Here is a 10,170-nt window from a genome sequence, read left to right on the forward strand (position 1 = left end):
GCACCCTCCCCCTAGGTCCTGGGTGCTATGTCCACAGCTGTGTGCACACTTTCGGTGGCTTGCCTGTTCCCATCGGAGCTACCTGAGTTACTCAGGTCTTTGAGGGGTCCGCCCAGGGACTGCCTTGGGAAGGCTGCTGTGATGATCAGAAGAGCGGGGTTGCCTCAAAAGTGGGGTGTGGGGCCTGTGGCCTCAGAAAGACGACAGGCCCGGGATCTCAAAGGCTGTGGAGGGGAAACAGACCAGCAGCTGGTGATGGTGGAGAAAGAGCCATGTGTCATGAGTGAGAGCACTTCCTGGGTGCCAGGCAATGGTCTGAGCACCTCGCCCCCAGCAGCCGCCCTAGGTGAGCAATACCCTTGTTCCCTTTTACACGTGAGAGCCGCTCTGAGAGCGTGAGGACCTGTCCAAGACCATGAAGCCCACAGGTACCTGGGCTGGGGTTCAAGGCCAGGCAGGCCGCCCCCCCCCCCCATCAGCTTATAAAGTGTAGTGTATGTGAGATCTTAATCCCACAACCGGCCGATGAGGCAGGTAGTGACAGCTCGTTTTATGGAAGAGGCACTGATGCCAAGCTTTCAAAGACACCCAGAGAGTAAGGGGCAGGGCCAGAATCCAGGTCCCAGGCACCCGGACTCCCAAGCCCGGGCCCTTCCCACTACACCCACTGCCACTCCTTAAAAGGTGCCCCTTGCCAAGCGATTTCCACACACGTTACCTCATTTAATTCCTCTCTCGTGAGGCCAGCATTGCTGTCACAGGTGAAGAAACTGGTTCAGAGAAATCCACTTGCCCAAGGTCACATCTAGAAAGTGACAATGCCAAAAAATAAGTGACGAAGCCAGGTTTGAGCCCACGCGGGGGTCTGGCCTCTCTGCCTGGGTAGGTGTGGAGAAGGCCTGGCAGAGGCCTGGCAGGGCCTCAGCTCCCTCTCCTAAAAAGGTGTGCTGGTGCGAGGTGAGCTGGTGGCCATGACCTCCCAGGTTGGCAACCGCTGCCCGTAAAGCTGCTCCTGGCCTGAGTCACTGGCCCTGAGCGCACAATCCTCAGGGAGATCCCCTTTGACTAATTCCACGGCGCTGAACTCACCAGGCGCTGCCGGCTCTGCACGTTGCCCCACTGCTGCCCTGTGGGTGCCACCTCGCCTCCTGGGCCTGTGGCAGAGGGGTTGGCAGTGCAGCTGCAGGGCCTGGTGGTCCTGCTGGGGGCACGGGCACCAGCCTCCTCCGCTCTGAAACGCAGACACCTGCTGAGCCCAGGAGAAGGGGTCACACACAGGCCCCCCCAGCCGCTGCCGTCCTACGTGTGGCTTCTGGGTATTTATTCTCCTGATGCCCAGTCTGTCCAGTTGGCCTGGGGGCAGGAGGTGGGACGGGAGCTTGAGTTTGCTGTGCTGGCTCCCTCACTGGTGCTCCCTGCTGTCACCCCACCACACCCTGCCAGGCAGTTCTCCCCCCTTCCCAGAGGAGCAGACCGCCCAGTGGGACAGCAGGGATGGCTGAGACCTGCCTCCGCTAGGAGTGCTCATCACCCGAGAGCGTTAGCCGTTCTCAGAAGCATTTGGATGAGTGGCTGGTGGCCACCACCGTGAGTTCCTTCTAAACACGCGGAACACGGGAGAGCGACCAGGCCCTCGAGAAGCTGATGCTCAAGACATCAGAGCAAGGGGCTGCGGGCCACTCCCGGGCCAATGGCAGCGCTGAGGGGAGCTCAGGTACCTCCCAGTCTCCCGCCGAAGGGCACAGAAAGGGGCGCGCGCCCAGGTCACGGTGTGCGGTGTGCGTGTGAAAGGGACTTGGAGCCAGTCCGAGTTCAGCCAGCCCGAGTTCAGCCAGCCCGAGTTCAGCCAGCCCGAAAATGAAAATGAGAGGTGAGCGAGGAGGGCCGTCTCTGGGGCCCGGACACGTTCAGTCCAGGGGATGTTGACAGACCTGCCGCCAGTGGCCTTCCCAGCAGTCCCCACCTCGGCCACCGGCCACCGGGGGAAAGTTTCTCCGGAAAGTGAAGGTAGTTCTGGCCAGGCCTCCGGAAATCCCGAATGTGCAGGCCCTGGGCTGGGAGGGTCCAGAGAACAATGCTGAGGCCGTGTCCGTGGCTGACAAGGACGCTGGGGGGCAAGCAAGCTTCCAGGCAGCTCTGCAGTTTCTGGCTCCTGCCTGGAGACCTGCCCCTGACCCAGGCCGCAGCGCTGGCTTCCATGGCCCCATCGGAAATCTGGCCACTGTTGTTCCAACAGTGTCACCTCTCCAGCCACCTCCTGACAGCCTTTTGGAAGCTGGGGGTCGCCACTGGGCACCCCATAGTTGTGTGCAGGGAGAATCTGACCTGGGTTCAAGTCCTGACTTTGCCACCCACCAGTGGTGTGACCTTGGGCAAGTAGCCTCGCCATCCTGAAGCTCATTGTGATATCAGTGACACGGGGACGATGAAGGCTCGCACTGGCCAGACGCGTGTTGTGTGGCATCTCACTGAGATTTCACAATAGGCAGTGACTTATTATCACCATTCTACAGACGAGGAAACCGAGGCCCAGGGAGCTGAAGTCAGTCGGCATTAGCAGGTGCTGGAGCTCAGATCAGAACTCAGTCGTGTTTGACCCCATAGTCTTTACCCATGAGCTGCACGGCTTTCCCATTGGGGCCAAGATTTTCACCAGTTTGAACTCTTTTTTTTTTTCTAGAAAGGCAGACTGCCACGTGCAGCGCCTCATTTGGATGTGTCTGGAGCAGGGGTTCTCAAACTACGGCCCGCGGGCCACATGCGGCCCGCCGAAAACATTTCTTTTTTTTACTTCAAAATAAGATATGTGCAGTGTGCATAGGAATTTGTTCATAGTTTTTTTTAACTATAGTCCGGCCCTCCAACGGTCTGAGGGACAGTGAACTGGCCCCCTGTTTAAAAAGTTTGAGGACCCCTGGTCTGGAGTCTTGGAAGCTTGACTACCCTACGTTCTCCTACAAGTGGACCTTGAGAGCTTGTTTGGAGGTTCTAGCAGGAGAGCACAGCTACTCATATACCCTTGACCCAAGACCGGTCCTCTCCTCTGGGTGGAAGGTCGTCCTCTTCAACCGAGCGCGCAGCTTCGGGAGGGACGCACATGGATCGGTGAGGGAGGAGGGGGACACCCGCCTAGCCAGCCAGATCAGCCGAATCAACCCTGGCGATCAATGGGGTGACAGATGTCGCAGCCAGATCGCCCTCACATCCACCAGTTTGAACTTTAGTTGCACCATCTACAAACAGGTTCATACCAATCATTACCAAATGAGGTCATGGCAAAGCGGGTAGAAGCTCCTAGTAGGAGCTCAAGACGTGTCCATCACCCTGCTTTTCCCTCCCCACGCTTCCCCCTACTCTAAGCTGCGTCTTAAACAGGAAACACCAGGCTTCCCGAGATAAGGACCACAGTACCCACCAGGGAGGAGCCCGTCCTTGTGCCAGGCTGAGGGCCTTACATGTGGCTCTGTGTCCTGGCCCTGCACCACCCCCTCCTGCTCCAGAGCTGGCTCAGCGGTGCCTGTGACTCAGGCAGCCCCGGGGAGTTAGAGGTGGTGACCTCACCCTCGGAGAATGCCCACTGGAATTCACCCTGAGTCTGGTCGGCCCACTGTTCTCCATGCCTCCCTCCAAGCCAGCCCGCCACACAGAGCTGCTGATGGGAGCACCTCTTGTGAGCTAGGTCACCCCTGTTACACGGATGCTAATTATTAATTGGGGGAGAGCCAGTTCCCCACCCTAGGCCAGCTTACTGGGTGACCACAGGCAAGGAGCTGTGTCTCTCTGGTCTGCAGTCCAGCATCCATCCCTTGGTGCCCCACACTGCCCAACGCTCCACCCACATCTAACCCTCCCAACACCCTCTGAAGGTGGCAATTGTTCTCATTTCGCACGTGAGGAAACTGAGGCCCAGAGAAGTGGTACGTGCCCAAGATACAGCCTGGGAAAGGGCCTGGGGTGGCCTGACCCATTCCCTCATCCCTCCCCTTTGCCACAATGCTACTCCAAGGCCAGTCAAATAACCTTTCTCATGCCAAGAGTGGGGACTTTGGGCCTCCCTCTTTTACCTGCCTCTCCCACTGAGTCCTGGCAGGAGGCAGGACTTTGCTCAGGTTCTACTCCTAAGGCTGGAATGTTCCCTCCAGTCCCAACGTGCGACCTCGCCTCCTGACCTCAGCCGGCTGGTGTGTGAGGGCCTCTTTGTGGCTGTCTGGTGCCGGAATTAGGAATTCATGCTCAAGGCACTCACAGCAAACACATCGATGCAATCTAACGTAGAAAGGTCACAGTAGAAACAAATAACACCATCAGGAAGAGAAGCACAGAAATGAATGAAGTCCTCAAGAGGAGCAAATCTGTAAGGGCCGTCAGGCGAACCATGGGGAGAAGGTGGCCTTCCAGAAGGGTTTTTGTCTTGGGCATGGGGGTGGGGACAAAGGGAAAAGGGGTCAAATGCAGGTGACGGAAGGAGACTGGACTTCAGGGGAGGAGCATACAATAGAGTGTGCAGATGTTGTATTATAAAACTGTACGCCTGAAATTTACATAATGGTATATATCATTAATATAATGTGAGTCCGAAGAATTTAATAAAGAGTCCTATATAATAAAAGCCTAATATGCTAAGTGTCCGGTCGTCAGGTCGGCTGTTCAGCCAATCAAAGCATAATATGCTAATGATATGCTAAGGCTGCTCAACCGCTTGCTATGATGTGCACTGACCACCAGGGGGCAGACACTCTAACTGGCAGGTTAGCTTGCTGCTGGCATCCAGCCAATGGGGACTGAGCAAGATGGGCTGGACATGCCTGGAGCCCTCCCTGGCTGGCAAACCTGCACCCCTTCCTGACCCCCATTATGCACCAATGGAGTCCCTTGGCCTGGCCTGGGCCCTCTCACAATCCGGGACCTCTCGGGGGATGTCAGAGAGCCAGTTTCAGCCCAATCCCGCAGGCCAGGCCAAGGGACCCCACTGGTGCACGAATTTGTGCACCGGGCCTCTAGTAAGTAAATAAATGTGAATGAGAGAAATTAATAGGGGGAAAAAAGGGCTTTGTTTTGCATCATTAAATAGAAGTTAGCCTAAGAGGCAAGCAGTGAGAAGAGTATTCCAGGCAGAGGGAACAGCATGTGCAAAGACACACAGGTATATGATCTGTCCAAGGAGGGAGTCTGAGATGCAGGAGGGCAAGTGGGACCCCACTGGGGGGGACGGAGGCAGACTGTGAATGGGGCCTTGGAGTCACCAGTCCTGGTTCTAATCCCAGACTTCCCCCTCAGTCTTCTTCATCTCTCACAGTTGAGAGATTGACAAATGTAATGTCAGAGCACAGTGCTGTTATGTGCTACGCATCCTATTTAAAAATTCTAGGCATGTTCATTATCTTGCTGGGGCTGCCACAACAAAGTGCCACAGATTGGGGGGATTCAGCAACAGATATTTATTTCTCACGGTGCTGGAGGCTAGAGGTCCAAGACCAAGGTGTCAGCAGGTTTGGTTTATCCTGAGGTCTCTCTCCTCGGCTTGCAGATGGCCCCCTACTCACAAATTCTTTCCTCTGTGCTGGTTCAAACCTCCTGTCTCTTTGTCCAAATTTCCTTTTCTTATAAGAACACCAGTCATGCCTGACCAGCGTGGCTCAGTAGTTGAGCGTTGACCAGGGGGTCATTGGTTCGATTCCCGATCAGGGCACATGCCAGGGTTGTGGGCTCGATCCCCAGTGTGGGGTGTGCAGGAGACAGCAGCTGATCAATGGTTCTCTCTCATCATTTATGTTTCTATCTTTCTCCCTCTCCCTTCCTCTCTGCAGTCAATAAAAATATATATTTTTTAAAAAGAACGCCTATACTCTCTCTCTCTCCCATTTTTTTTTTGGGGGGGGGAGGCAACCTAATTTTTGGAGGCCTTAAAAAAAAAAAAAGAAGAACACCAGTCATATACTGGATTAAGGCCCACCCTAATGGCCTAATTTTAACTTAATCAACTCTATAAAGGCCCTACATCCAAACACAGTGCCACACTTGGTGTGCTGGGGGTTAGGGCTTCAACACATGAATTTTGGGGAACATTCGGGAGGACACAACTCAGCCCATAAGAGCCTGTTACATGGCTCAATAATGACGGCTAGCCGAACCGGTTTGGCTCAGTGGATAGAGCATCAGCCTGTGGACTGAAGGGTCCCGGGTTCGATTCCCGTCAAGGGCATGTACCTGGGTTGTGGGCACATCCCCAGTAGGAGATGTGCAGGAGGCAGCTGATCGATGTCTCTCTCATCGATGTTTCTAACTCTCTATCTCTCTCCCTTCCTCTCTGTAGAAAATCAATAAAATATATTTTTTAAAAAAAATAATGACGGCTAATAGACAGAGGTTTCAGGCACTGCCCTAAACGCTACATTAACTCCTTCGGTGGTCAGCAAACTCATTAGTCAGCAGAGCCAAATATCAACAGTACAATGACTGAAATTTCTTTTGAGAGCCAAATTTTTAAAACTTAAACTATATAGGTAGGTACATTGTTATTAACTTAATTAGGGTACTCCTAAGGCTTAGGAAGAGCCACACTCAAGGGTCCAAAGAGCCGCATGTGGCTTGCAAGCCACAGTTTGCCGACCACGGCCCTAGGAGATAGGATAGGTCCTTATCAGCTCTGGTTTTGGGGTAAGGAAATCGAGACACAGAGGACTTTAGTTCTGGCCTCAGTTCACACAGCTGGGAAGGCACAGAGGCAGGATATAAACCTGACAGTCTGACTCCGGGGTCCCTGCTCTCCTCACTCCCTCCCCTTTACAGCCTCATCGCCACCCCATAGCACCAGCTCCCTGCACTCCACAACCACCCTCTCATCCATCCCAGCCCAGGGAAATCACTCAGGTAGGGTCACACCCTGAACCTTTGCCCCATTTCCCAATATTTAGGTATTTTTCAGTTAACATTTTTGTCCATTACTAGTATAAATGAAGTTGGAATCAACAGATTTGGACATAGAGCTTATTTCTTTTTTTTTAAATATATTTTATTGATTTTTTACAGAGAGGAAGGGAGAGGGATAGAGAGTTAGAAACATTGATGAGAGAGAAACATCCATCAGCTGCCTCCTGCACAATCCCCACTGGGGATGTGCCTGCAACCAAGGTACATGCCCTTGATCGGAATCGAACCTGGGACCCTTGAGTCCGCAGGCCGATGCTCTATCCACTGAGCCAAACCCGTCAGGGCAGAGCTTATTTCTTCTTTTCGATTTGATGGGTTGGGATTTCCAGGGCACATCCCATTTTATTGTCCCTGAGCGTCTGGAAGGAACGTCCCCAAGTGTGAAAATGGAGCTGGGTTCCCTCCAAGCATCTGCACCTCCCACTTGCTGGTTTACTTTGAGGGAAGGGGGCTGGAGGGGAGGCTGAGCAGCAGGAATGTCATCAGACCTGCCCCACCTCAATCCACCTCTGCCTTAGAAAGTTCCAGGCCCCAAAGTCTTGTGTTTCTGAGACCCTGAGTCCAAAGCAACCATTCATATAAGGATCTGGTTATGGTTATGGGTTTGGGTGGTACCTAGAATGTGCATTCTTAAAGCCCTAGTGATTGGAAACATGAACTACACCTTGAGAGAGTGCAGCTCTTAAGACCAAAGCCCTTTCCAAGCCCAACCTAGTACACCTCTCCCTTGAGGATTCTTTATGTCCCTACCCTACCCAGGGGCCGGGCACAAAGGGAGGGGCACGGCACAAAGGGAGGGGCACAGGACTCTGCAAGATAGATGAATGAATGAATGAATGAATGAATGAATGAAGTGTGTGACTTTACCAAGGAGTTCCATGCCAGGCCCCGTGCCTGGTCCGAACACTTATCCCACTGCCCAGACCCCATCACCAAGGCCCCTCTCTTCTCACCAAGGAGACCTGACTGGGCCCCAGCACCTCTGCCACTTCCCACAGTGTCCCTGTGTCCTCTCTGTCCCTGAGCCACTGTGTGTCCTCCCTCCCCATGAAACAGGCCTATTTGTTGTTCCCATATTATTTCCCGTATTAGTCATTCCATGCCACAGGGTCCCTATAATGTTGAGATAAGGGAGGGGAAGTACCAAGTCTGGATGAGGAAAGAAAAATGAAAGTCCAGAGCGGGCAGGGGCCTTGCAGAGGTCAACCAGCAAGCAAGAGGAGAGAGGTGGCTCTGGGCTCCCACTGCCAGTCTTGGGGTTGCTCTTGATGGAGGCTGGCAGGGAGGCTGAGGCGGAGAGATTCTTTCTGAAGGAGGGGAGGGAGCAGGAACTAGTCCCCCAGGGCTCCCTACCCCCTGCCAAGTCCCTCCCAGGCCTGCACTTGATTGCCCAGCTGAGACCCCCACTCGGCCCAGGAATGACTCTCAGTGGCCAGAGATGGGGACTGGCTGCCATGGCCCTGGTGTTTGCTCAGCCCTTGGCCCTGACCACTGAGCCACAGCCAGGCCGATGCCAGGACTGCAGCTCTCAGACCACAGAGCAGAGTTTCCTCCTCAGCACAGGGAAGAACGCAAGCTCTGCTGGGCCAGGCCAAGCCCTCTCTGTGCGGGCACTGGCCTCATGGGCTCCAGGAACAGGCGGAGAGGCTGGCCCCCTGGACAATGGTCCAAGAGGAAGAGGCTGGCGGGGGGAGAGCTGGGTCATCACAGCCTGGGCAGCCTGGGAAGATGAGGCTGTTTGTGCACGTGAGGCCTGGGGGAGGGGGGGGGGGCGGTGCTTGGCCTCTGATGTGTCCCCTCCAGAGGCCGCAGTTCCCAGAACTCTGCTCTCCCCACGTCATGAACCTCAGGGCAGGAAAGCCCTGGGAGACCAGTTCCCACTGCTGGGTTTGCAGAGGAAACCAGGCCCAGGGAGGGGAGGGGTAGGGCGGGGAGTGGGGGCTGTGAGCCTGCAGCCTGCAGCCAGGGTGGGTTGGGGGGGGTTGGGGGGGTGGCTAAGTCAGGAGGTGGCTCTTCAGAAACACCCTTGAGGCCTCTCTCCCTTCTCCAGCTGTCCATCAACCAGAATGATGCCATGTGTCCACACATGTGTCCCTGACCAGGCCCAAAGCCCTGGGGGTGAGGCTGGCTTTCTCCTTCAGGACGGGAGTGACCCAGGAGTCTGTGGCAAAGTGGACTGCACTCCTGGCCCCCGGCGAGTGTCCCCTGATGCTCCTGTCCCTCACCCCACCCCCGCCCCCACTGTGTCTGATTTCTGGACAGTGAGAGAGTGATTTTTATGTTTTCTTTTCTGTTAATCCTTGCCTGAGGGTTTTCCCATTGATTTTTTTTTTTTTTTAAGAGAGAGAGAGAGTGGAAGGGAGAGAGAATCAACGATATGAGAGAGACATATCAATTGATTGTCTCCTGCACATGCCCCAACCAGGGCTGGGATGGAGCCTGCAACCCATGTAGGTGCCATTGACAGGAATCGAACCTGGGACCCTTGCATCCCGCAGACTGATGCTCTATCCACTGAGCCAAACTGGCCAGGGCAAGAGAGACTTTAGATGCTCAGACTCTCTGGGCTGGAGAGCACTGTCTCCTCTTAAGGAAACTCACTGAAAAGCTCAGGGATAATGGCACAGGCCCCGGGGAGGATGGGGGTGGGGTCCTCAGAGACTAGGAACTTGATCTAAGGGCGCCAACCATCCTGGTTTGCCTGAGACTTCAGGGGGTTCCCGGGACACAGGACTTCGAGTTCTAAAGGTGGGACACGTCTAGATTCTGTTGCTCACTGTCTAACTACACGTAAGTCACATCACCTCTCCATGTCTCAGACGTTTAGGAAGAAAATGGGGTTAATATCTACCCTATGTTCCTCAGGTTGTCATGAACCTCTTAGGAGCCTGTGAACTGAAAGTCAGAATGTGCTGCATCCCAGCAGATGTCACTGAGGTTTGTTTTCTCTCTGTTAGTGATGGACATCCTGGTGAAAGGCCTTTCCCTCCTACTGCCTGAAAGCCACTCATTCGCCAAGAAGCACTACTCAGCACCTGATACAGTGATGGCGAACCTATGACACGCGTGTCAGAGGTGACACGCGAACTCATGTTTTTGGTTGATTTTTCTTTGTTAAACGGCATTTAAATATATAAAATAAATATCAAAAATATGTCTTGTTTTACTATGGTTGCAAATATCAAAAATTTCTATATGTGACACGGCACCAGAGTTAAGGTAGGGTTTTTCAAAATGCTG

Source organism: Myotis daubentonii, chromosome 2, assembly GCF_963259705.1.
Source record: "Myotis daubentonii chromosome 2, mMyoDau2.1, whole genome shotgun sequence".
NCBI lineage: Eukaryota > Metazoa > Chordata > Mammalia > Chiroptera > Vespertilionidae > Myotis > Myotis daubentonii.